This window comes from Hyla sarda, chromosome 1, assembly GCF_029499605.1.
Source record: "Hyla sarda isolate aHylSar1 chromosome 1, aHylSar1.hap1, whole genome shotgun sequence".
Taxonomy (NCBI): Eukaryota; Metazoa; Chordata; class Amphibia; order Anura; family Hylidae; genus Hyla; species Hyla sarda.
This window is the reverse complement of record NC_079189.1, coordinates 123,719,419-123,745,668: the sequence shown is the minus strand read 5'-3', so window position 1 is coordinate 123,745,668 and position 26,250 is coordinate 123,719,419.

Below are 26,250 nucleotides of genomic sequence, written 5' to 3'. Positions count from 1 at the left end.
AAATACCCCACAAATGACCCCATTAGAAAAACTGCACCCCCAAAGTATTCAAGAAGACATTCAGTCAGCGTTTTAACCCTTTAGGTGTTTCACAGGAATAGTAGCAAAGTGAAGGAGAAAATTCAAAATCTTAATTTTTTACACTCCCATGTTCTTGTACACCCAATTTTAGAATTTTTGCAAGGGGTAAAACGAGAAAATTTTTACTTGTATTTGAAACCCAATTTCTCTCGAGTAAGGACATACCTAATATGTCTATGTTAATTGCTCGGCGGGCGCAGTAGAGGGCTCAGAAGGGAAGGAGCGACAAATGGTTTTTGGGGGGCATGTCACCTTTAGGAAGCCCCTATGGTGCCAGAACAGCAAATAAAACACACATGGCATACCATTTTGGAAACTAGACCCCTCGGGGAACATAACAAGGGGTAATGTCCTTAATTCCCCACAGGTGATTCATGACTTTTGCATATGTAAAAAAAAAAAATTACCCGAAATGCTTGGTTTCCCCAAAATTTTACATTTTTAAAAAGGGTAATGGCAGAAAATAACTCACAAAATTTGAAGCACAATTTCTCCTGATTCAGAGAACACTCCATATGGGCGTGAAAAGTGCTCTGCTGGCGCACTACAGGTCTCAGAAGAGAAGGAGCCACATTTGGCTTTTTGAAAGCAAATTTAGCTCTGGGGGCATGCCGCATTTAGGAAGCCCCTATGGTGCCAGAACAGCAAAAAAAAAAAAAAACCCCACATGGCATACTGTTTTGGAAACTAGACCCCTCAGGAAACGTAACAAGGGGTAAAGTGAACCTTTATACCCCACAGGTGTTTCACAACTTTTGCATATGTAAAAAAAAATTTTTTTCCCTAAAATGCTTGTTTTCACAAAAATTTTACATTTTTAAAAAGGGTAATAGCAGAAAATCCCCCCCAACATTTGAAGCCCAATTTCTCCTGATTCAGAAAACACCCCATATGGGGGTGAAAAGTGCTCTGCTGGCGCACTACATGTCTCAGAAGAGAAGGAGTCACATTTGGCTTTTTGAAAGAAAATTTTGCTCTGGGGGCATGCCGCATTTAGGAAGCCCCTATAGTGCCAGGACAGCAGGAAAAAAAAAACACATGGCATACCATTTTGGAAACTAGACCCTTCGGGGAACGTAACAAGGGTAATGTGAACCTTAATACCCCACAGGTGTTTCACGACTTTTGAATATGAAGAAAAAAAAATGTTTACCTAAAATGCTTGGTTTCCCAAAAATTTTACTTTTTTAAAAAGGTTAATAGCAGAAAATACTCCCCACAATTTGTAACACAATTTCTCCCGAGTACGGAGATACCCCATATGTGACTCTAAACTGTTGCCTTGAAATACGACAGGGCTCCAAAGCGAAAGAGCACCATGCGCATTTGAGGCCTAAATTAGGGACTTACATAGGGGTATTCTACGCCAGTGATTCCCAAACAGGGTGCCTCCAGCTGTTGTAAAACTCCCAGCATGCCTGGACAGTCAGTGGCTGTCTGGCAATACTGGAAGTAGTTGTTTTGCAACAGCTGGAGGCTCCATTTTGGAAATAGTGGCGTACCAGACGTTTTTCATTTTTATTGGGGAGGGGGGCTGTGTAGGAGTATGTGTATATATAGTGTTTTTTACTTTTTATTTTATTTTGTGTTAGTGTAGTGTAGTGTTTTTAGGGTACAGTCACACGGGCAGGGGTTCACAGTAGTTTCTCGCTGCCAGTTTGAGCTGCGGCAGAAAATTTGCCGCAGCTCAAACTTGCAGCCGGATACTTACTGTAAACCTCCGCCCATGTGAGTGTACCCTGTACATTCACATTGGGGGGTGGGGGGGGGGGGGAGAAACATCCAGCTGTTGCAAAACTACAGCTCCTAGCATGTACGGTCTATCAGTGCATGCTGGGAGTTGTAGTTTTGCAACAGCTGGAGGCATACTACTTTGGCTGGGGGTGCTAGGGATTGTAGTTACGCAACAGCTGGAGACACACTGGTTTGCTAATTAACTCAGTGTTTCACAACCAGTGTGCCTTCAGCTGTTGCAAAACTACAATTCTCAGCAGTCACCGACAGCCATCGGGCAAGCTGGGAGTTGTAGTTATACAACAGCTGAAGGAACACTTTTCCATAGAAAAAATGTGCCTCCAGCTGTTGCAAAACTATAAGTTCCAGCATGCCCATAAGGGAATGCTGGGAGTTGTGGTGGTCTGCCTTCTGCTGTTGCATAACTACAGCTCCCAGCATGCCCTTTTTGCATGCTGGGAGCTGTTGCTAAGCAACAGAAGGAGGCTGTCACCTCCAACTGCTGCTCCCGCACACAGGTCAGTCCCTCGTCGCCGCCGCCGCCGCTCCTGGACGGGCACCCAGAAAGGATGCAAGTAACGATGAACTTTTACCACTATGTTAAAGTAGAATATTTCATGAAAAAACTATCTCTGAATCAGAATAAATGGTAAAAGCATCCTAGAGTTATTAATGCATAAAGTGGGTGTGGTCAGAATTGCAAAAAAGGGCTCAGTCCTTAAGGTGAAAAAGGGCTCAGTCCTTAAGGGGTTAAACCACAAAACTTTCAATGCAAAATATAGAGAATAGATTTATAAAAATGTAATGACAAGAATTGATCCTCAGAATACAACAGAGAGAAAGGAAGATGATAAGAGAAAGAAAGTGTCAGGGATGTCTGAGTAAAGAAGGATTGACCTCTAGGCCATTGCTCATGGAATTACTGAGATGCATATAATAGGCAAAAAACTGGAAAATCTCAAGACCAATCCTAGTGAACTGAACATGGGAAACATCTGACACAAGAAAAACTTGTAGGATGACAGTTTTAATAATGGGCAGTTAAAGAACCCGAAAACCCCTGCAGGTCAGACCTGAGATACCATTCTTTGGAGTGAAATGGAAGCATAATGTCAATGATCTGCTCCTGAGCTACCCAGATTGTCCCTCATTTGGTACACCAACATTTTGCTTGTAGTTCTTTATGACATTCCGCTTATAAACAGTCAGCATAGAACAACAATTTCAGGTCTACAACCACTTCCTGGACAGTAGAAACGTCAGGATAAAGCCACAGCCTCAGAACACCCAGTAAAATGTAATGGGGCAATTACAGGACAGCCTAAATTCCCAAGAAATCCTGAGTGTTAGAACTAACACGTTGGGAAACAAGTTCCATGGGATCCAAGGAAAGAACAATCCACCAGTGTCCAGTAGCGTAAGACACAATCGACTTCCAGTAGTCCAGGACCTTTGGACATCCCCACACATCATTCCAAAAATCTGTGTATGCCTAATCACATTTAAAGAAAAGGAGCCAATCTGGGATGCTGAATGGGTTGAAGATCGATATTGCACTACACACCTTTAATCATCCCTTCAGAATATGGTCCCTAATGTTTGTAGCTTGTAAAATCTTCCCCCATTTAGCAAATATCTGTGACTTGGTGATTTTTGGTAAATTCTCCCCAGCCTGCATAATAAAATAACTTAAAGGGGTATTCCAGGAAAAAACTTTTTTTATATATATCAACTGGCTCCAGAAAGTTAAACAGATTTGTAAATTACTTCTATTAAAAAATCTTAATCCTTTCAGTACTTATGAGCTTCTGAAGTTAAGGTTGTTCTTTTCTGTCTAAATCCTCTCTGATGACACCTGTCTCGGGAAACGCCCAGTTTAGAAGAGATTTGCTATGGGGATTTGCTTCCAAACTGGGCGTTTCCCGAGACAGGTGTCATCAGAGAGGATTTAGACAGAAAAGAACAACCTTAACTTCAGAAGCTCATAAGTACTGAAAGGATTAAGATTTTTTAATAGAAGTAATTTACAAATCTGTTTAACTTTCTGGAGCCAGTTGATATATAAAAAAAGTTTTTTCCTGGAATACCCCTTTAAACATTATCTTACTTTACTCCCTCGTAGCTCCGATATTAGGGCACCCTGTCTCTGGCCAGTCTTTATTGATAGTCTGCTTCCCTAGATTAGGCTGGAGCTGTAGATGTGACGTCAGAGCACTGCTCAGTCAATGTCCCACCTCAGCCAGTGATTGGCAAGCGGCACTGTCAGTTCCCTTGGCTGCAAGGGCTATGCTCTGCAGCATAAGGGAAAGTAGAGTCACCAGCTTAAGACAGAGTACCCTGATACCAGAGCTACATTGGAACAAAGAAAGGTGAGTTAAACTTTTTTAGTATTATATTAGGCAGACTAGGGACAACTGCAAAATAATACATCTCACTGGACAATCCATTTAAGGACTTTATAGAGCATGGATAGGGCTATCATGTTGTTACGCCGAGCGCTCCGGGTCCCTGCTCCTCCCCGGAGCGCTCGCGGCGTTCCTCTCTCTGCAGCGCCCCGGTCAGACCCGCTTACCGGGAGCGCTGCACTGACATTGCCGGGGGGGATGCGATTCGCATAGCGGGACGCGCCCGCTCGCGAATCGCATCCCAAGTCACTTACCTGTCCCGGCCCCCGGCTGTCATGTCTTGGCGTGCGCGGCTCCGCTCCTTAGGGCGCGCGCGCGCCAGCTCTCTAAGATTTAAAGGGCCAGTGCACCAATGATTGGTGCCTGGCCCAATCAGCCTAATTAGCTTCCACCTGCTCCCTGGCTACATTGCCTCACTTCCCCTGCACTCCCTTGCCGGATCTTGTTGCCTTGTGCCAATGAAAGCGTTTAGTGTTGTCCAAAGCCTGTGTTTCCAGATCTTCTGCTATCCACATTGACTACGAACCTTGCCGCCTGCCCCGACCTTCTGCTACGTCTGACCTTGCCTCTGCCTAGTCCTTCTGTCCCACGACTTCTCAGCAGTCAGCGAGGTTGAGCCGTTGCCGGTGGATACGACCTGGTTGCTACCGCCGCAGAAAGACCATCCCGCTTTGCGGCGGGCTCTGGTGAATACCAGTAGCATCTTAGAACCGGTCCACCGACACGGTCCACGCCAATCCCTCGCTGACACAGAGGATCCACATCCAGCTAGCCGAATCGTGACACATGTGTAGGCTTTCCCCCACAAAGTCCTCAAAAGTATGTGGGCCTATTTCATTGCTAGGGTAAGCCTGTGTAGAAGTAAAAAAGGAAGAAGTCTAGAGAAAATTACTAGGGGGTAGCAAGAAAAAGTTAACCTCTTGTGGGGTCAGCCAATTCTTCTCCGTGTCGTTAAAGAGTTGGCCTGCAGTACAGATGCATTTGTCCTTCCAGGACCTGAACAAGGCATTCTGGGGAGAACTGTTGGTAAAATTATAACTGCATACATTGAGAAAGCTAAAAGGAAAGCCCAAAAGATTTCCTCACTTCTCCCTTTGCCAGTACTAAGTCCCAAACAATCAGGGATTGCTTCAATAGGCAGCATTTCAGAGATCTTGTGACTCTAAGGTGAAATTGAGATGTTGACTAAAAAAATGGATGCAGTCAAGAGAGCTGAGAGATTTAATATAATCCCTGCCAGATGAAGAGAGAGACAGTAGTGTTTAGGGCAGTATTAAAGTTTGTGTTTCAATAGGACTGGAATAGTTTGAAGTGGATACAAAAGTTTGGGAAAGCTCACCAATTTTACCAAATGGCAGCATCTTAAAATGGAGAGAAATAAGAAGAATATTTTCTGCCATTCTACCATAATTTTATGGAAAATAGGGGGAAATTTGAGTGAGGGCCTAAACCAATATAGATGTGGCCCACACTGCCTGGGGTAAGGTGATATCCAGTTTAGAACTTGACTCTTCACACATTCACTTCATATCCACAGGAGCTAAAATAATATAGCCCCAAAGCCCCAGGAGATGCACACACAGATAGGAGAAAAAAGCAACATGTTAAATGCAAAAAGAATCATCCTTAGTTTCTGATACTGGACACAAATGTCGCTGAAAAGGTCAAGATCCTCAAGAAGAGCCTGGTCAAAAAGTAAGGAGGAATGCCTTGTGCCCTTACACAATAGAAAAGACTCACTAAGGAAATTGGATCCTCAAAAGGAGGGTTTTAGAAAGCACACGCAGAAGAGTCCAAAATAAGCCCACTAAACACAAAAAAAGGGGGCTCAACCTCTATACCAGAGTACATATCAGGGTGCAAAACAGTATATCCCATACAAAACAAAACAAAAAAATGTGAATATACTAAAATCCATGGACACCTATCAATAACAACAATATTCTGTATAAAACATGAATCTGTATTAGCAAAAAATATACAAAAATTCATGGATACAAAAAGATAAATTTTCAAAAAATTAAAATTGCTCTGACCAGAGCAACCTCCTCCAAAAACATGAGGGAAGGATCTAACCACCCTCAAGAGGGCACATGTACATAAACAATAGGCAGATAATACTGCTCAGTCCATCTAGAGCCCCAACCTCCCCCAATGTGTAAACCATATATGTAGCAGAAATAACATACCTAGTGTATGGAATTAAATTACACAGTATAACATCAAAGCAAAGTAATTCTGCCCTACACTTATACACAAAATGAACAGGTTATCCTACAGAGCAGAAATATAACAATGAATACAAAAGTAAAACATTTAAACCAATGCAGGATACCAGACAGGGTTTAGACGGATGCAGGTATGAACAGGTCACAACATGTACCCCCCACAGAACCCCACGTGCTCTCCCCCTGTTAGGCAACTTCCTCAGAGCAATAAAGGCCCACTATCGCAAACCTATCCTGCACCACTCCCATCCAATTTTACCAGACATTATAGAAAAAAAAAATTTCGGTGTTCAGCCCCAACCAAATACATGTTCATTTTATATGCTATTTTCCGGAATTTTTTAACTGGTATTTACAGGCAGAAAATAATCATCTGTTTTTATGCAAAAGATTTTTTTCAGCTATTTTTTCATGAAAATTGCCGTAGACTGCCGTAGGCATTGTATGAACATGGCAAGTAAGAGCACCAAAAGAAATATTGCAAAGAAATATTAAAAAATGAATTACAACCTATTGATTACCGTCATTCAAATATATTTTTTATCAAATTAAGGAAACAATAAAATGTCCCCAGTTCAGTTGAGTTGCTATATTAAGCATTTTGATAAAACTTACAAACCTTATAGAAGATCAATACCATTTAATCTAATGCAGTTGTTTGCTGTTGATTAGTGATAGCAGATTGCGCTGACTTAATGCTCTGCTTCAGGCAACCCAGCTGCTTTTGTTTTTGCTTTTTTTTTTTACATATAATTAATCCCATTAATTTGAAGTTACACTTTAAAAAGACGTATCCTTATTTCACTTCCCACAACAGAAGTGTTAGAGAGATAAATAGAAAAACCACAGTATTATGAAATTGGATCATGGGGCCCAGGACAAATTGGGGCTAGCATAAGGGGAAAAAATGTATAATGCTTTGTCATTCAGCCTGGACCAATATTAACTTCCATTATTCCAGTTAATAACAAAATAATACAGCATCAATTTTTCAAAGTAATATAACCTACATGGCAACCCTCTGTAGGACAAGTCCATATGGTTAATTTTTCTAAGCAATGTCTAAATGTCTAAAAATATGTTGTTCACTGCTTAAAGGGGTACTCCATTATTTTAACACTTATCACCTATTCCTGGATTAGGGATAATTGTTTTACCATGTGGGTCCATCCAATGGGATCCCCCACGATCTCCTGAACAACCCTTTGACATCCCAGTGCATGGATCGGAGTTGACGCACTCCCCTCGATGCATGTCTATGGGAGCCACGGGGATAGCCAAGTGCTATTAGATGTTTGTGGCAACAAATGTATTAAATTGTATAGTTTGTCATGCTTTGAGGTTAATAGAGGTTACTTATAAACAGAACCATTCTAACAATGAAATTGGCAATATAAACGATATTTTCACACTTATATTTATATCCCATAACTAATTAAATGATTGGTTAGTACAGATCTAAAATATTAACACATCCACTGGCATGTTCAAGCATTTCCCCACAAATAACCAAACAATCTACAAAACAAACTACTAACAAACATTAGAGCATTAACACATTTACATTTTAAGAGTGGAAAAATTTTATATAGTAAAAGTTATGGCTAGCCATTTCATGTTTTCAATGTTTTCTATTCATTCATTAAATTCATATAAATGTAAACATGTTTTCTGGGGGACATAAACCTTTTGATATGACTAAAAGAAAAAAGAAAAGTACTCAGCTTAATGTGCATCCAGACTTATTTAAAGGGATTTTACAATGAAGATAAATGGGTCTAAATGGATGCCTTATGTGAAATGAAACATATTTGCATACAAGTATTTATTAGAAATAAATTGTGTTTAACTCCTTAACAACGCAGGACCTTATATTTATGTCCTGGGCCAGCTCCCGCGATATAACGCGTGGTCACGCTGTGACCCCGCATCATATCGGTTCGGTCCCAGTGGCCATCAACGGCCGGGACCCGTGGCCATTACCGGACATCACTGATCGCGGTGATGCCCAGTATTAACCCTTCAGATGTGGCGATCAAATTTGACCTCCGCATCTGAAGTGAAACTGAAAGCATCCCGGCAGCTCAGTCAGGCTGTACAGGGTCGCCACGGCATCCCAAATAGCTGGTAAGACATCAGGAGGATCCCTACCTGCCTCCTGTGTGTCCAAATGCCGAATGACTGCTCTGTATCTGAGACCCAGGCAGGAGCAGTCGAGCGGCGTTAGCACTGATCAATGCCATGTTAATGCATGGCAGTGAACAGTGTAAGAGATCAGTGTGTGCAATGTTATAGCCCCCTATAACATTGCACACAAGCACGTAGCGCTTCGTCAGGCCCATCATGGTGATAAAAACTTCAGATCATGGTGCAAAAATGAGATCTCATACATCCCCATATGCGGAAAAATTAAAAAGTTATAGGGGTCAGAAGAGGACAATTTTAAACGTATACATTTTTGTGCATGTAGTTATGATTTTTTCCAGATGTACAACAAAATAAAACCTATATAGGTAGGGTATCATTTTAACCGTATGGACCTACAAAATAATGATAAGGTGTCAATTTTACAAAAAAAAAATGCACTGCTTAGAAAGGGAAGCCCCAAACAATTAGAAAATGGCGTTTTTTCTTCAATTTTGTCGCACGATGACATTTTTTTTTTCAGTTCGCCGTTCGCAGTTTTTTGGTAAAATGACTAATGTCTCTGCAAAGTAGTATGGCCATAATATGGAATATGGAGTAGTAGCCATAATATGGAATTTTAGGTGGAAAATTGAAAGGGTTATGATTTTTAAAAGGTGAGGAGGAAAAACGAAAATGCAAAAACTGAAAAATGCTGAGTCCTTAAGGAGTTAAAAGGCAGCCCTACCTATAAAAGCTGGACGCCCTCTTATTTTTGCTTGTTACCATAGGATACGTCCTGTAAGCAGTTTTCTCTTCTGACTAGGCATGCTCAGTTGCTCAGTTCTCCAGGCATGCAGCATATACAGCTAATACACTGCATACAATTCACTTACATACTTATGTATGAGGGAGTCTGCTTGCCTGGCTGAATATTTACTGGCCAGAAGGAGGTAAATATGCACAATGTACTGCAATATGCGTCTATATTACAGTCTGTAACACTACATTTACTTAGCAAGGGGAGGGGGGGGGGGGTAATATTTCCTATAATTACAATGTATGCTGTGTGAGGAGTGAAGATATAACTTTTATACAATTATGAAGATTAGATTCTCAATGAAGTACAGAAATAAACATCTGCATCAATGCCTGCTGTGAAATGGAGTTCACAGCAAATGTGACAGTCAGAAGCTCTGCCCACCACACAGATTTTTGTATGAAACAGGGTGAGAGGATAAAAAGGAGGTAGAGACAAATAATGTCAGGTCTGGATTATTTTTCAGATGCAGAAATTTAATTTCATTTAACCCCTTAAGGACCAAGCCCATTTTGGCCTTAAAGGGGTACTCCGCCCCTAGACATCTTATCCCCTATCCAAAGGATAGGGGATAAGATGTCAGATTGCCGCGGTGCCGCTGCTGGGGATCCCCGGGATCCCCGCTGCGGCACTGCACTATCATTACAGCACAGAGCGAGTTCACTCTGCACATAATGACGCGCAATACAGGGGACGGAGCCCCTCGTGATGTCACGGCCCGGTCCTTTCAATACAAGTCTATGGGAGGGGGCTCGGCAGTCGTCACGCCCCCTGCCATAGACTTGCATTAAGGGGACAGGCATTGATGTCACGAGGGGCGGAGCCATGACGTCACGCGGCTCCGTCCCGTCATTACTCGCTCTGTGCTGTAATGGTAGCGCAGTGCCGTAGCGGGGATCCCGGGGCTGCCCAGCAGCGGCACGTGGCGATCTGACATCTTAGGATAGGGGATAAGATGTCTAGGGGCGGAGTACCCCTTTAAGGACCAGAGCGATTTTTGCACCTCATACCACTGTCACTTTAAACATTAATAACTCTGGAATGCTTTTAGTTATCATTCTGATTCCGAGATAGTTTTTTCGTGACATATTCTACTTTAACATAGTAGTACATTTTTGTGGTATCCTTTCTTGGTTAAAAATCCCAAAATTTGATGAAAATTTTGAAAATTTTGCATTTTTCTAACTTTGAAGCTTTCTTCTTGTGAGGAAAACGTATATTAAAATATATATATTTTTTTTATCCACATATACAATATGTCTACTTTATGTTTGCATCATAAAATTGATGAGATTTTACTTTTGGAAGACATCAGAGGGCTTCAAAGTTCAGCAGCAATATTCCAATTTTTCACTTTCAAACTCAATATTTTTCAGGGACCAGTTCAGTTTTGAAGTGGATTTGAAGGGTCTTCATATTAGAAATACCCCATAAATGACCCCTTTATAAAAACTACACCCCCAAAGTATTCAAAATGACATTCAGTCAGTGTTTTAACCCTTTAGGTGTTTCGCAGGAATAGCAGCAAAGTGAAGGAGAAAATTCTAAATCTTCATTTTTTACACTCGCATGTTCTTGTAGACCTAATTTTTAAATTTTTGCAAGGGGTAAAAGGAGAAAATTTTTAATTGTATTTGTAGCCCAATTTCTCTCGAGTATGCACATACCTCATATGTCTATGTAAAGTGTTCGGCGGGCGCAGTAGAGGGCTCAGAAGCGAAGGAGCAACAAGGGGATTTTGGAGAGAACATTTTTCTGAAATGGTTTTTGGGGGGCATGTCACCTTTAGGAAGCCCCTAGGGTGTCAAAAAAGCAAAAAAAAAAAAAGAACACATGGCATACCATTTTGGAAACTAGACCCCTCGGGGAATGTAACATGGGATAAAGTGAGCCTTAATACCTCACATGTGTTTCATGACTTTTGCAAATGTAAAAAAAAAAAAAAAAATACCTAAATGCTTGTTTTCCCAAAAAATTTACATTTTTAAAAAGGATAATAGCAGAAAATACCCCCCCCCCCAAATTTGAAGCCCATTTTCTCCCGATTCAGAAATCACCCCATATGGGGGTGAAAAGTGCTCTGCTGGTGCACTACAGGTCTCAGAAGAGGAGTAGTCACATTTGGCTTTTTGGAAGCAAATTTTGCTCTGGGGGCATGCCGCATTTATGAAGCTCCTATGGTGCCAGGACAGCAAAAAAATCCCCACATGGCATACTATTTTGGAAACTAGACCCATCAGGGAACGTAACAAGGGTTAAGTGAACCTTTATACCCCACAGGTGTTTCACGACTTTTGCATGTGTAAAGAAGAAAAAAAAAATTACCTAAAATGCTAGTTTTCCCAAAAATGTGAAATTTTTAAAAAGGGTAAAAGCAGAAATTAGCCCCCAAAATTTGTAACACAATTTCTTCCGAGTACGGCGATACCCCATATGTGACCCTAAACTGTTGCCTTGAAATACGACAGGGCTCCAAAGTGAGAGCGCCATGCGCATTTGAGGCCTAAGTTAGGGACTTGCATAGGGGTGGACATAGGGGTATTCTAAGCCAGTGATTCCCAAACAGGGTGCCTCCAGCTGTTGTAAAACTCCCAGCATGCTTGGACAGTCAGTGGCTGTCTGGTAATACTGGGAGTAGTTGTTTTGAATCAGCTGGAGGCTCCGTTTTGGAAACAGTGGCGTACCAGATGTTTTTCATTTTTATTGGGGAGGGGGGCTGTGTAGAGGTATGTGTATATAGTGTTTTTTACTTTTTACTTTTTATTTTATTTTGTGGTAGTGTAGTGTTTTGAGTCGCACGGGCGGGGGTTCACAGTAGTTTCTCGCTGGCAGTTTGAGCTGCGGCAGAAAATTTGCTGTAGCTCAAACTTGCAGCCGGATACTTACTGAAAACCTCCGCCCATGTGAGTGTACCCTGTACGTTCAAATTGGGGAAGGGGGAACATCCAGCTGTTGCAAAACTACAACTCCCAGCATGCGCTGACAGACTGTACATGCTAAGAGTTTTAGTTTTGCAACAGCTTTAGGCACACTGGTTATGTATCACTGAGTTTGTGACCTAACTCAGTGTTTCACAACCAGTGTGCCTCCAGCTTTTGCAAAACTACAACCCCCAGCATGTACGGTGCATGCTGGGAGTTGTAGTTTGCAACAGCTGGAGGCACATCGGTCGTGAAACACGGTATTAGGTAAACAAAAAACTGAGTTTCACAACCGGTATGCCTTCAGCTGTTTCAAAACTACAGTAGTTTTGCAACCAGCAGATGCACCACTACAACTCCCAGCATGCACTTTAGCTGTTTGTGCAAGCTGGGGGTTGTAGTTATACAACAGCTGAAGGTACACTTTTCCATAGAAAAAATGTGCCTCCAGCTGTTGCAAAACTATAAGTCCCAGCATGCCCATAAGGGAATGCTGGGAGTTGTGGTGGTCTGCCTCCTGCTGTTGCATAACTACAGCTCCAAGCATGCCCTTTTTGCATGCTAGGAGCTGTTGCTAAGCAACAGCAGGAGGCTGTCACTCACCACAACTGCTGCTCCATGCCACCGCACACAGGTCAGTCCCTCGTCGTCGCCGCTGCTCCTGGGGCCCCGATCCCAACAGGGACGCCAGGGATCGGGGTCCCCAGCTGCCGGGGTTAACTTCGCGCACCCGCTCACGTCCTCCGGAAGAGGGGCGGAGCTGGTTGACCTGATTGTTCGGCCAGGAAACCGGCCAACGAATCAGGGCGATCGTGAGGTGGCACCAGTGCCACCTCACCCCTGCTGGCTATGGCTGGTCGGGGCCGGGTCACTGGAGACCTGATTGACCCGGAATCGCCGCAGATCGCTGGGCTGAATTGTCCAGCGATCTGCGGCCATCGATGACATGTGGGGACATAATGACCCCCCCTGGACGATATGCCGCGATGCCTGCTGAACGATTTCAGGAGGTCTCCGGCTCCAGTCCCCAACCGGCTAGCGGTGGGGACAGGATTTCCCACGGGCGTATGGATACGCCCTCGATCCTTTAGGACTCGGAATGCAGGGCGTATCCATACGCCCTGTGTCCTGAAGAGGTTAACCTAAGGATTCACATGTCCACAATCACAAGTACCCTGCGCACATTTGATGTGCAAGATTTAAAGCTGCAGATTTTAATGTAAACTTAGTGACTGAACACAGCATAATATCTGCAATTTCAAATATGCAACATCAAATATGCAAGAGTTATTAAAACAGTGTGACCATGTAAAATAAGATGGCTCGACTGGGATTGCAGTTTTGTTTTCTTTGGTTTAAAAAATTACCTTTGCAGTCAGCCACATTGGAGGCACACATGACAACTGCAATAAATGATAGTTTACTGTCAGAGAAATATAATTTGGCTCTCTGTGCACAAGACCGAGATGGGAGTCTGTCTTGGTCACATGGCAAGGAGCTGGGAGAGAATGCGCTTAGAGAGCTCTTTGTCCGGCTCATTCTAGTTATCAGTTGCAGTCTAAACACTCAGATGACTGGTCAAATTATGGCAAGTCACATCTTGTTTTTTTTGTTTTTTTCTGTAAAGTTACAGTACCCATTTAAATGTACATCTTCTCATCTAGATACTAAGGAATGTTGAAGAGGATGCACCTTACTTGTGTGTGCTTTTTTCTATCTTGACTTTTAAGTAACAAAAAATAGATATCCTCTGTCACTATAGTCTTGCCCTCTGCTACTTCCTCATCTGGTTAGCAATTTTGAAATGCGAGCTATAGAAAAATGACGGCATCTTGTGTATGTGCTGTAGAAAGTGTAAGTGTATCAAAGATTTTTACAGGAATAATCACATATAAAAAAAAAAAAACTTCAAATATATGTTTAAAAAAATCTGATTTAAAGCCAACCTGTCAGCCCCATATAATGATCAGGCCTCAAGTGTCTAGGAGGTAGTATCAAAACACATTGGCCCACATTTATCATTGTAGGTGTAAGTGAAGCATTTTTTTACACCCTTTTTTGTGTGCTGGTAATGTGTAGGAGCACCAAATGTATTAAATGGTCACAGAGCATTTGATATATTTTGTGCAGGTCACATTTTCTGAAATTTCTCTCTTCATATACACCAAAAAGCTACGCCAGGTCTGGGATGGTGTAGTTTTAGACAGTTTTCAGTGACTTTGCGCCTTTTTGCGCCTTTTTACAAAGAGGCGCAATTCATAAATTTCGGTCCACGGCATACGCTGAGTTGAAAAGCGTGTACTGCTACTCCAAAACATCTGGAATGACTAAAATATTCTACCACCAAAATGCGCAAAATAACACACGGTGCGCCAAAATAGCGCCTTTTGTACGGAGAAAAAAAGGTGTTAACTCATTGATAAATGTCGGCCATTATGTACACCTCTTCCCTCTCAGCCTGGACTAATTGAAATACAGGACGAGGAAGTTAATTCCTATATGTCAATTAATGAAGGGGGGAAGGGGTGGGGAGGGAGGAAAGGTGTCGGCTTAGCCCTTACCCCTGGATACTTGATTAATGAGCATGCATGATATAGAGCTGATATATTACCTTTGAATAATGTCTTATTTGTGGATGAAATGTTCTCATTTATCTTCTACATAATGCTGTCCAGGAAAACATTCAGTACTATAGGCAAATAAATCTGGTTTATGTCTCAAAGTAGAACCAGGAGGAAATTTATGGGATTACTTCTTACAAAGTGTACATATTTGTTTACGCACCGCAAAGATGTACCTTGTCCAAGTAGGTGAAGCTATATAGATTACAGCTATGCATAGATTTTTCATGTACAGTACTTATCCCATCTTCTGCTTGGATGAGCACCCTTGTATGAGAGTGTAAACAATCTTATCAATCATCATATAAGTTACAGTTTTCATAGGGCCTGTACAAATTGGTCCAATATTAAAATGTGAAAAGGTCACTTACACTTTATTGGATAACATGCCAAATTTAGTTAACAAAGTGATCACACTGAATATTTTCCAGCAAAGGTAAAATAACCCTCTTAGAATTTTAAGGAATATTTTTAACTGAAGAGGAATGGATTATTTACAGTAATACTTTTTTTTTTCAAAGTAAAGTTTATTGAAAGTTTTAAAGAAAAATCAATTCAACACAAGCATAGACAAGTAATGGAAAGTAACGTCACAACTGACATTTTTAGCAATTATAACATAGGAATCTCTGTATTATGCAAAGGTGATACATAAGTGTTCCCAGTATTGCTATATCAAAATAGGCATATCAAGGCACATCAACAGTATAATATAAAGAGAAATAACAGGAACAGGGCCTTATAGACTGGTAGCTTCAGGGGTGAGCAACACGTCGAATGACTCCAATATAAACCTGTAGCTAAATATCACTGCATCCCCTGGAGCTAAGCAGAAGTTAGGAAGCTCACTAAGACACACTAGCGGGCCAAGGGTTAGAAGGGGAGGACAAGGGCAGGTTACAACAGACCAAGAGACAAGAGGGGGGGGGGGGAAAGAAGGAAGAAGAGACAGAACGAGAAAGGAGGGGACATAGACGACACAAGCAAGAATGGAAAATAGTGGTGAAGTAGCTAGGTATAAAAGCGGAGGTCATCACAAAACCGACATAGAGTAGACTAACCTTCAGGCAAGACCCACAGGCGAGAACCAGGGTGACAGCGGAACAATTTGCGAGATATGTATATTCACGAGTACTCAAGAAGTGTGTGTGTCACTTGGGCCGGCGTGTATAGTCCTGTGTTCGTCAGTGGTTGTGAAGTGGGTCCAAAGGTCCCAGATATGGTGATGTTTCTCTAGGTGTTGCCTAGAGTCCGCTATTAGTTCCTCCATCCTATACGTAAGTGCGAGAGCTCTTGAAATCAGGAGGAGATCGAAGGAGGTGTCTGTGATTTCCAAAATCTGGGTATCACTGTTCTCGCAGCTTGGATCATGAACATTGCTAGTTTAGCGGACCACTTAGGCAAGCCCAATGGAAACACTGTCAGCAGGAGGGGGGCAGGATCTCTAGGGAGGTCTATTGATGTAAGTCTATTCACCAAATCAAGTACCTGGGTCCAGAAAGTCTGCAATACTGGACATAACACCCAGATGTGGGAAAATGTTCCCCCCATTCTCCCGCATCTCCAGCAGGAGTCAGGAACTCCCTCATAGAATTTAGCTAACAAGGTAGGGACCCTATACCACCTAGACAGCAGCTTGTAATTGGTTTCCTGGGCCTTAGTCGAGGTAGATAGCTTGTGGCACGAGTATACAGTAGTCACCCACTCTCCATCCGTGGACTCCCTCTCCAATTCCTTCTCCCAACTGTGCCTAAATGGAAGCAGATCGGATCGGAGGGTATCGAGTAACAGATTATATATCGAGCTTATGGGTCTATAAGAGTTGGAGGTAGAGGTACACAATTTCTCTAATGGCAAGAGTGGGTGATGCAAATTCAATCTTTCTCCATTGGCAGTGTAAAAATGTCTCAGTTGAGCGTATTGGAAAGAGTGAGTGAAACGTGGGGCGTCTACACCTACCAGAACTGAGAGAGGTTTCAGCGAAGCTGGCTCGAGGAGGCCTAGGAAGGTGGGTGAGTCTTTCTTATGCATGCCCAGAAAGGAAGGAGGTTTAAAAAGAGAGTTATTGAATATTGGGATCAGCGGGCCATCTGGGGTGTTCCGGGAAGATTCCATTCCGGGAAGATAGGCACGTTTAACATGCAGTATGGTAGCAAGCACAGGGGGATGTGTGGTTAGAGATTTCGCAGGGGGAGGGGGACCAGGGTCCCATAAAATCGTTTTGGGGTCCAATAAAGAAGCATCTCTCTCTAGGTTTATCCAGATTTTTGAGGGTTCAGGGCCATGGCAATCTAACACCCTGGCCAAGACAGAGGCCACATGATAGAAGAGACAGTCCGGCATGCCGAGGCCGCCATCCAATTTTCGTCTATGCAGGATCCTACGGGCTAGCCTGGGTCGCTTGTGGGTCCAAACGAAGCCAGAGAGGAGCGCAGAGATCTCCCTGAAAAACATCCTACGGAGTATAGCTGGGACAGTTGAGAATAAGTAAAGAAGACGGGGGAGGACGTTCATCTTGAGAATGTTGATTCTCCCTATCCAAGAGAAATCCCTGCGCTCCCACCTGGCCAAGTCTGATTTAAGTATGTTGAGCAAAGGAGGGAAGTTTAGCGTGAAAGTATCAGATAGTGTGGAAGGGACTTGAATTCCCAGGTATTTGATGTTCAGGGCCTCGCTCTTTGCTGGATTAATTTTGTAGTTGCTATATTGTGAGTAGGTACGTATGGTAGATAAGAGGGAGGATAGAGACATCAAAGGGGCTGAGAGAAATAGCAGCAGGTCGTCCGCAAAAGCAGAGCATTTGCAATGGCACAAGGGTGTCTGGAGACCCCTGATGTCTTGATTGTGACAAATGGCACAGTGGAGTAGGTGTTCCATGCACAGAACATACAAGAGTGGGGACAAGGGGCATCCCTGCCTCGTGCCATTGCAAATGTGAAATGGGCTGGAAAGTTGACCATTTACACGGACCTGTGCCTGAGGGTTGGAGTATAGGGACATGATGCGGCCTCTCATCCGGGGACCGTAATATGGTTTCCGCAAGAAAGCCCCAATCCACCCTATCGAAGGATTTCTCTACGTCCAGAGACAGGAGGAAGAGAGGGAGCTTATACTTACAAGCATAGTAAATAGCAGAGAACATGCGCAGGGTGTTATCCCTGGCCTCTCTCCCCTTATGAAGCCTACTTGGTCAGGGTGGATTAGGGCATTCATATGTATGGCCAGTCGGTTCGCCAACATCTTTGCAAAGAGTTTGGTGTCAGTATTGAGGAGAGAGATGGGCCTATAGTTCTGGCAGAGAGAGACGTCCCTACCTTCCTTAGGGATAACAGTTATGTGTGCTCTGAGAAAGGACGGGGGGATGGCGGTAGAGTCCAAAATAGAATTGAATGTGGCAAGTAAGGTTGGGGACAATTCAGGGCGAAGTGATTTATAAAACTTAGCCGTGTACCCATCCGGACCCGGAGACTTTCCAGCTGGGAGATTCGATATGGCAAGTTCTAGTTCCTCCGGGGTGAACGGGTCTTCAAGTGCGGATATGGTGTCAGCAGAAATGGTGGGTAGGGCTGTGTCGGCTGTGTACTGTGACAATGACGGTAGAGAGGGTGAAGATGAGAAGGAGGGTGGGGGGAGTGTATAGAGAGCCGAATAGTATTGCCGGAAGGATGCCAGAATTTCAATGGAGAGGTGAGTGATGTCTTTTGAGGGGGTGACTATCGAGGAGACAAAAAACGAGGACCTTTTCTCTCTCAGAGCTGTGGCTAGTAATCTCCCCGACTTGTTACCCCACTCATAGAAATATCTGCCTGTTAATTGCTTATAATATTTGTGTTTATAGTTAAGTAGGGATAGTATGTCTTGGCACACTTTAATGAGATCTCTAAGAGTGTCTCCTGTAGTGTTTTCTTGTGTAGAGTTTCCAAAGAGTGTAATTCTGATTAAAGAGAGGACAATTTGGCAGCGTTTCCCCTCGTCAGTCGGGCCCCATGTGAAACCAAAACACCACGGAGGACGCATTTCATGGCTTCCCACTTAACCAGTGGAGAAGAATCATCATGCGCATGATCAGCATGGAAATTTGATATGGTTTCTCTGATGTCACGGAGACACAAGGGGTCCAGCAGAAGGGAATCATTTAGGCGCCATGTTGCGTGTGATTTGGTAAAAGATGGAAGCTTGAAGGAAAAATGTACAGGGGCATGGTCTGAGAACGTAATGTTCCCTATAGAGGCAGACGAGACCGAGGGTAGGACATAGTGTGAACAGAAAACATAGTCAATACGGCTATACATCTGCTTGGGATGGGAGTAGTAAGTGGAGTCTCGGCCTTGCGGGTTCAGAGTGCGCCAAGTGTCAGCTAGCTGGAAGGAGTGGAGTTTCTGTTTGATTAGCCTGAGTTGTCTGTGGGAGAGATTTGAATGACCAGATGTGGAATCGGTAAGGGGGGTTAGTGGGACATTAAAGTCCCCGCCTAAGATTATATGACCTGTGGCAAAGGACAACAGTGTATCTAGAGTGGTGCATAAGAAAGAGGTTTGGTTTTGGTTGGGTCCATTATTGGTGGCGACAGTGAGCTTGTGGCCCGACAGTACACAGTTGGCAAATATGTAATGTGCATTGGGCTCAATCTCAGTGTCTGTAATCTGTATGGGCAAAGTCCTGTGGAAACCCAAGGATACCCCCTTAGTTTTAGCCTCGGGGTTGGCACTATGTATCCAATTCTGATAGTAGCTACTAGAGAGTTTAGGGATCTGATCCTCTCGGAAATGTGTTTCTTGAAGTGCAACGATATGGGATTTTTGTTTATGGAGTGAGTACAGGATCTGTGTGCGTTTCTCGGGTGTGTTTAATCCCTTCACATTAAGTGAAGTTACCTTAATGTCCGCCGCCATGAGGGAGAATGTGTGAGATGGTCAATTCACAACCTGCAGTGTGGTTCGCCAGTGTCGTCTCGTCCCGGTCTTCAGCGAGAAGGTGATGAGCGTACCTGTGTGAGGAAAGGAAGCAGAAGGTAAAAGCAGAATAGCAAGGTGGGTGAAGGAGAAACATAGGGGAAGGAGGACAAACAAACAACAGCGACCACAAGAGGATAGCTATGGGAAGATTACTAAGTAAAGTCATAAGGACCAATACTAAGGTCAGAGCCAGTCCGACCAATACCCTAGTGGGGGAACAGTAACAAGAGCCCCAGAAGGGCATCCGGTGTTTCTTACTAGAACTAGAAAAACAGACAACTTGTAAGTTGGACCTTCTAACAACTCGTGGGAAACCGTTGGACACGGATGTGACCAGGAGCATGCTGTGGGTAGGTCACTAAAGGAAAAGGTGCTATAGAAAACAGCCCATGGCACCATAAACAGGGCGGTTATAACATGAAGCAAGTAAGCAACTAAGGCATTATGGAGTAATTGAAGGAGGCAAGTCAGTTCTGGGCAGAGAGAAGTCTGGTTGCCAAAATCTGAAAGAAGGACATCTGGTTAGATTGTGGGTCAGCCGAAGAGTCCACAAAGTCCAAAATCCTTAAGGTGGGAGGCAAGACAGAGCAAACAACTCAATCCGATAACAAAGTCAGGTGTTGCGCTTCTGTCTCTGGGGTAGCGGTGCAGCTGGGGTGGTGTCCATTTTACGTGGAGAGGGTGTGCAGGTGAGATGGTAGGAGCGGCTGTAAGAATAGTGAGTCCCAGTCCGGGAGGGGGATCCGAGGCAGTTTAAAGGTGGCTAAGAATAGAGGAAGGTCTCTCAGGTGGCGCAAAGTCGCTGTTGTGCCACCGTGTCTCGCTGTAAGGGAAAAGGGGTATCCCCATCTGTAGACAATGTGGGAATTTTGCAGCATCTGTGGGAGGGGTTTCAGGGTCGCCAGCAGTCGGAGGGTGCACAGGGAGAGATCAGGGAAGAGCTGGATTGATGTTCCATTGTACTTTAGATGTTTAAGGTCTCTCACCTTTCGCATAATTTTTTCCTTTATGGTGAAATGGTGCACCCTGCATACAACATCACGAGGTTTCTTAGGGTCTGGGTCTTTAGCCTTAGAGCCCTTTGGACTCTGTCAAGTTCAATGGGAGTATCTAATGTCTGTTGTAGAATCTTGTTAAAGATCCTTTGGACCACTCCAGATAAGTCTTGGGTGTTAACCATTTCTGGTAACGCCCAAGGGTGTGCAGGGAGAGATCAGGGAAGAGCTGGATTGATGTTCCATTGTACTTTAGATGTTTGAGGTCTCTCACCTTTCGCATAACTTTTTCCTTTATGGTGTAATGGTGCACCCTGCATACAACATCACAAGGTTTCTTAGGGTATGGTTCTTTAACATTTAGAGCCCTGTGGACTCTGTCAAGTTCAATGGGAGTATCTAATGGCTGTTGCAGAATGTCGTTAAAGATCCTTTGGAGCACTCCAGATAAGGCTGGGTTCACACCACGTTTTCTTAAATATGGCTCCCATATACGGTTGGGAGGAGGGGGGCAGTGCTTAATTGCGGCGCCCGCACTCAGCCGTATTCGGGAACCGTATTTAATGTATGTCTATGAGCCGACCGGAGTGAAACGCAGCCTCCGGTCGGCTTCGTTTTCGGCCGTATGCGGCTTACGGCCGAAAAACGAAGCCGACCGGAGGCTGCGGTTCACTCCGGTCGGCTCATAGACATACATTAAATACGGTTCCCGAATACGGCTGAGTGCGGGCGCCGCGATTAAGCCCCGCCCCCCTCCTCCCAACCGTATACGGGAGCCGTATTTAACAAAACGTGGTGTGAACCCAGCCTAAGTCTTGGGCGTTAACCATTTCTAGTAATCCCTTGATGCGTACATTATTTCTCCTATTGCGATTGTCTATATCGTCCAAGTGGTCAATGGTGGCCATTTGATAAGTTTGGAGCTGCTTGGTCGCCGATCGCAATTCATTTATTTCAGAGGTCACAGCAGTGCGAAAGAGCTCTAGGTCCGACACTTTTTGAGATAGTTGGGTAACTTCTGTTTTTACGGGTTCCAGGTCACTCCGCCAGGCAGTTTTTAGATCATCAGCTAGAGAGATCATATCCATTTTGGTGGGTAAAAGTGCCAGCAGCGCTTGGAGTTCAGGGTGGTGCTTTAAGGTGTTCACCGCCATTTCGGGTGTAGGTAGGTGAGTATTGTTCAGCACAGCATTTTTTGGAGAAGTTGCGGCAGGGTTGTAGTTAGGGGTACTAGCACGAGATTGCCGGTGGCCGCGGGCATCTTTTCTGTGTGAGTCCTCTGATGAGGAATTATCCAATGAGAGGCGAATCTGTGAGGAGACCCTCTGTGGGGTCCGGAAAAGCTTTTTTTTAGCAGGGGGGCTGGCTCCCCAATAGTCTGGGGGGCTGTCACATTCGGTTGAGCCTCCATTAGAGGCCGAGGCCCAGTTGGTGGCAAGAACTGGGGGGGTCACTTGTGGTTTCAATGAGGGGTTCAAGCTGCACTGCAGGGGGTCTCACAGCAGACAGAGGAGAGGATGGTGGTTGGTCTGCAGATGAGGTGGTGCCAGTCCCGGCAGAATTAGTTCTCCCTGTGAGGCCTTTTGGGGTCACTCTTAGGTCACAGGTAGTATCCTGTGGCTGAGCACTACAAGTACCAGCGCTATTAGGTCGGGCACTGGGGAGAGAGCAGGGAGAAGAGGGTTGCAGACCCTGTATCTGTGAGGGCTGTCCAGCTGCCACTCTAGCATGTGGCGCCATGGGTGCGCGATCCGCCATCTTGCTGGGAGCGGGAGTCGCAGCCTGAGGTGGTGAGACGTCAGCCTGCTCGTTTCTAGGGGATAGCGTACCTGCGAGGAGCCCCGAGGTTTCTGACGGTAGTGTGCGGGTTACCTCTGGCATTAAAGGTTGTTGTTCACTGGCGGGACCGGGTACCTTGGTGTGAGCGCTCTGCGACCCAGGGGAGGCTGAAGCGTAGCGTGCAGCGGTTCGTGCTGAAGGCTGCGTCCCTGAAAGGTGGCTGCTTTCCTGGGTTCCCACCGGGAGGAAGAAAGCCGAGATAGGCTGCAATGAGGTGAGGGGAGCTTGCGGTGCTTTCTTCTTCTTCTTAAACTTATTTCTACTGCCCATAACCGCGCTGTGTGCCCTGTATAGCTCCGGTCCACAGAGAGCCCTAGCAAGAAGCGGCCATCTTCTAGCATGCTCAGCCACGCCCCCCTACAGTTATACATTTTAATAGCTTATAAGGCACATAATTTTAGAAGCAAACACTGTTTTAACTAGCCACATTGCTCCTATGTATAAATAGGGACTTTCAGACATTGTGGGGGAGATTTTCCAGAACTAGTGCAAAGCAAGAGTATGTAGTTGCCTGTAGTAAATAATATATATGCATACACACATATATACAGTATGGGGGGCATTTATCATTGTATATAGAGCTGTTTTGTGTCTATTTTTTGCGCAAAAAGATGCGCAAGTGGTTTTTTTTCGCAAATTTTACAGAATTCTTCATCGCCTTGTCTACGGTTAAGTCTACCATAGATAATTTTCTACTGTAGAATAAAATTTTCTAACTGCTTTTTTTTGTGCAAAAAAATTAGCAAACTGCATTTTATTGCGCAAATATACACCACCTCAGAGGACATGTACCAAAGTGTCTATTTTGTCACAGTAAGGACTGCTATTCCCATCATGGACAGACTCTTCCCATGATGGGAGTTGTAGTCCAGGGGCTGAGGTGCAGATCCCACCGGGTCATTCTGCAGAGTCCCCCTGCGATCCACATTTATTAACTATACAAGCCGGTGGTATGCGGCTTCACTGCACTGCTCGCCGCTCCTGTATACACTGTCATAATTCATAATCCCCTCCGCCGAGATAGGGGAGCTCTGATTGCTCAATAGCTATTCCCCAATCAGAGCTCCCCTCTACCAGTGGGAGTTATGAATTATAAGAACTGTATATAGGATCCCGCGGGCAGTGCAGTGTAGCCGCATGTACTGGCGGCTTGTATAGTTAATAAATGCGGATCGCAGCGGATCTCCAGAGAATGATCTGCTGAAATCTGCCCTTAGACTACTACTCCTATCATGGGACAGAGTCCATGATGGGAGTAGTTGTAGTACTGCAGCGCTGCTGAGGGATGGCACTTGCACATCACCCAGCTGTGGGACTTTTAGGACTACTACTCCCATCATGGACAGACTCTGCCCATGATGGGAGTTGTAGTCCAGGGGCTGAGGTGCAGATCGCACCGGGTCATTCTGGAGAGACCCATGGCGATCCGCATTTAAGTTAAAAAGCCGGCGGTACATGCGTCTACAATGCACTGCCGGACGACTTCTATATACACTGTCATAATTCATAATTCCCGCCACCGGGAAAAGGGAGCTTTGATTGGTGAAAAGCTATTGACCAATCAGAGCCCCCGGCGGGGATTACGAAATGTGACAATGTATATAGGAGCCGGTGTAATGAAGAAAACTGTGACCTGTAACGGAATGTTATCCCCCGCGCAGGGACACAGTTTTCTGTTTTGCAGGCCGCTCCCTCTCATTCCATTCCCACTAACCTCCCTCAGGTGGATGGGGGCACAGTTTCAACACCGAGCGCCCCACAGCTTATCTCCCACACGCCGCGATGCATATTAACCATCATCCGCTACCTGCAGCGCAGTGTAGCTGCATGTACCGCTGGCTTGTTAACTTAATAAATGCGGATCACAGCAGGTCATTCTCTGGAGATTCACTGCGATCCACATTTATTAACTATACAAGCCAGCGGTGCATGCGTCTACACTGCGCTGCCTGCCAGCTTCTATATACACTGTCATAATTCATAATCCCGGCGGAGGTGTAGACACATGTACCGCCGGCTTGTTAACTTAAATGCGGATCGCAGCGGGTCTCTGCAGAATGACCCGGTGCGATCCGCACCTCAGCCCCTGGACTACAACTCCCATCATGGGCAGAGTCTGTCCATGATGGGATTAGTAGTCCTAAAAGTCCTGCACCCGGGGGATGTGCAAGTGCCATCCCTCAGCAGCGCTGCAGTACTACAACTACTCCCATCATGGACTCTGTCCCATGATAGGAGTAGTAGTCTAAGGGCAGATTTCAGCAGATCATTCTCTGGAGATCCGCTGCGATCCGCATTTATTAACTATACAAGCCGCCAGTACATGGGGCTACACTGCACTGCCCGCGGGATCCTATATACAGTTCTTATAATTCATAACTCCCACTGGTAGAGGGGAGCTCTGATTGGGGAATAGCTATTGAGCAATCAGAGCTCCCCTATCTCGGCGGAGGGGATTATGAATTATGACAGTGTATACAGGAGCGGCGAGCAGTGCAGTGAAGCCGCATGTACCACCGGCTTGTATAGTTAATAAATGTGGATCGCAGGGGGTCTCTGCAGAATGACCCGGTGGGATCTGCACCTCAGCCCCTGGACTACAACTCCCATCATGAGCAGAGTCTGTCCATGATGGGATTAGTAGTCCTAAAAGTCCTGCAGCCGGGGGATGTGCAAGTGCCATCCCTCAGCAGCACTGCAGAAATACAACTACTCCCATCATGGGACAGACAGTGTTTTTTTTTGTTTGTTTTTTATAATTTTTTTTTTCAATGTGTCATGTTTTTTATAATTGAATTTTCAGGGTTAGTAGTGGAAGCTGTCTTATAGACGGAATCCATTACTAAGCCGGGGCTTAGCATTAGCCCCAAAATCAGCTAGCGCTAACCTCCAATTATTACTCCGGTACCCCCCACCACAGGGGTTCCGGGAAGAGTCGGTACCAATAGGCCCGGTGCGTCAAAAATGGCGCTCCTGGACCTAGACAGTAACAGGCTGGCATTATTTAGGCTGGGGAGGGCAAGTAACAATGGTCCTCACCCACCCTGGTAATGTCAGGCTGTTGCTGCTTGGTTGGTATCTTGCTGATACTGAAAATAGGGGGAACCCTATGCGTTTTTTTTTTCAATAAATAAATTAATTTAAAAAAGTGTGTGGTTTTCTCATTTTTTCAGTGTTAGCCAGATACCAACCAAGCAGCAACAGCCTGACGTTACCAGTGTGAGTGAGGACCATTGTTACTGGCCCTCCCCAGCCTAAATAACGTCAGCCTGTTACCACCTAGGCCCAGGAGCGCCATTTTTGACACTCCGAGCCTGTTGGTACCTGCTCTTCCTGAAACCACTGTGGCGGTGGGTACCGGGAAAATGATTGGGGTTAGGGCTAACTGATTTTGTGGCTAACGCTAAGCCCCGGCTTGGTAAGGGATTCCGTCTACAGGATGCCTTCCACTACTAAGCCTGAAAATTCAATTATAAAAAACACGACACATTGAAAAAAAATGTATTTAAAAAAATACTCTGTTATTT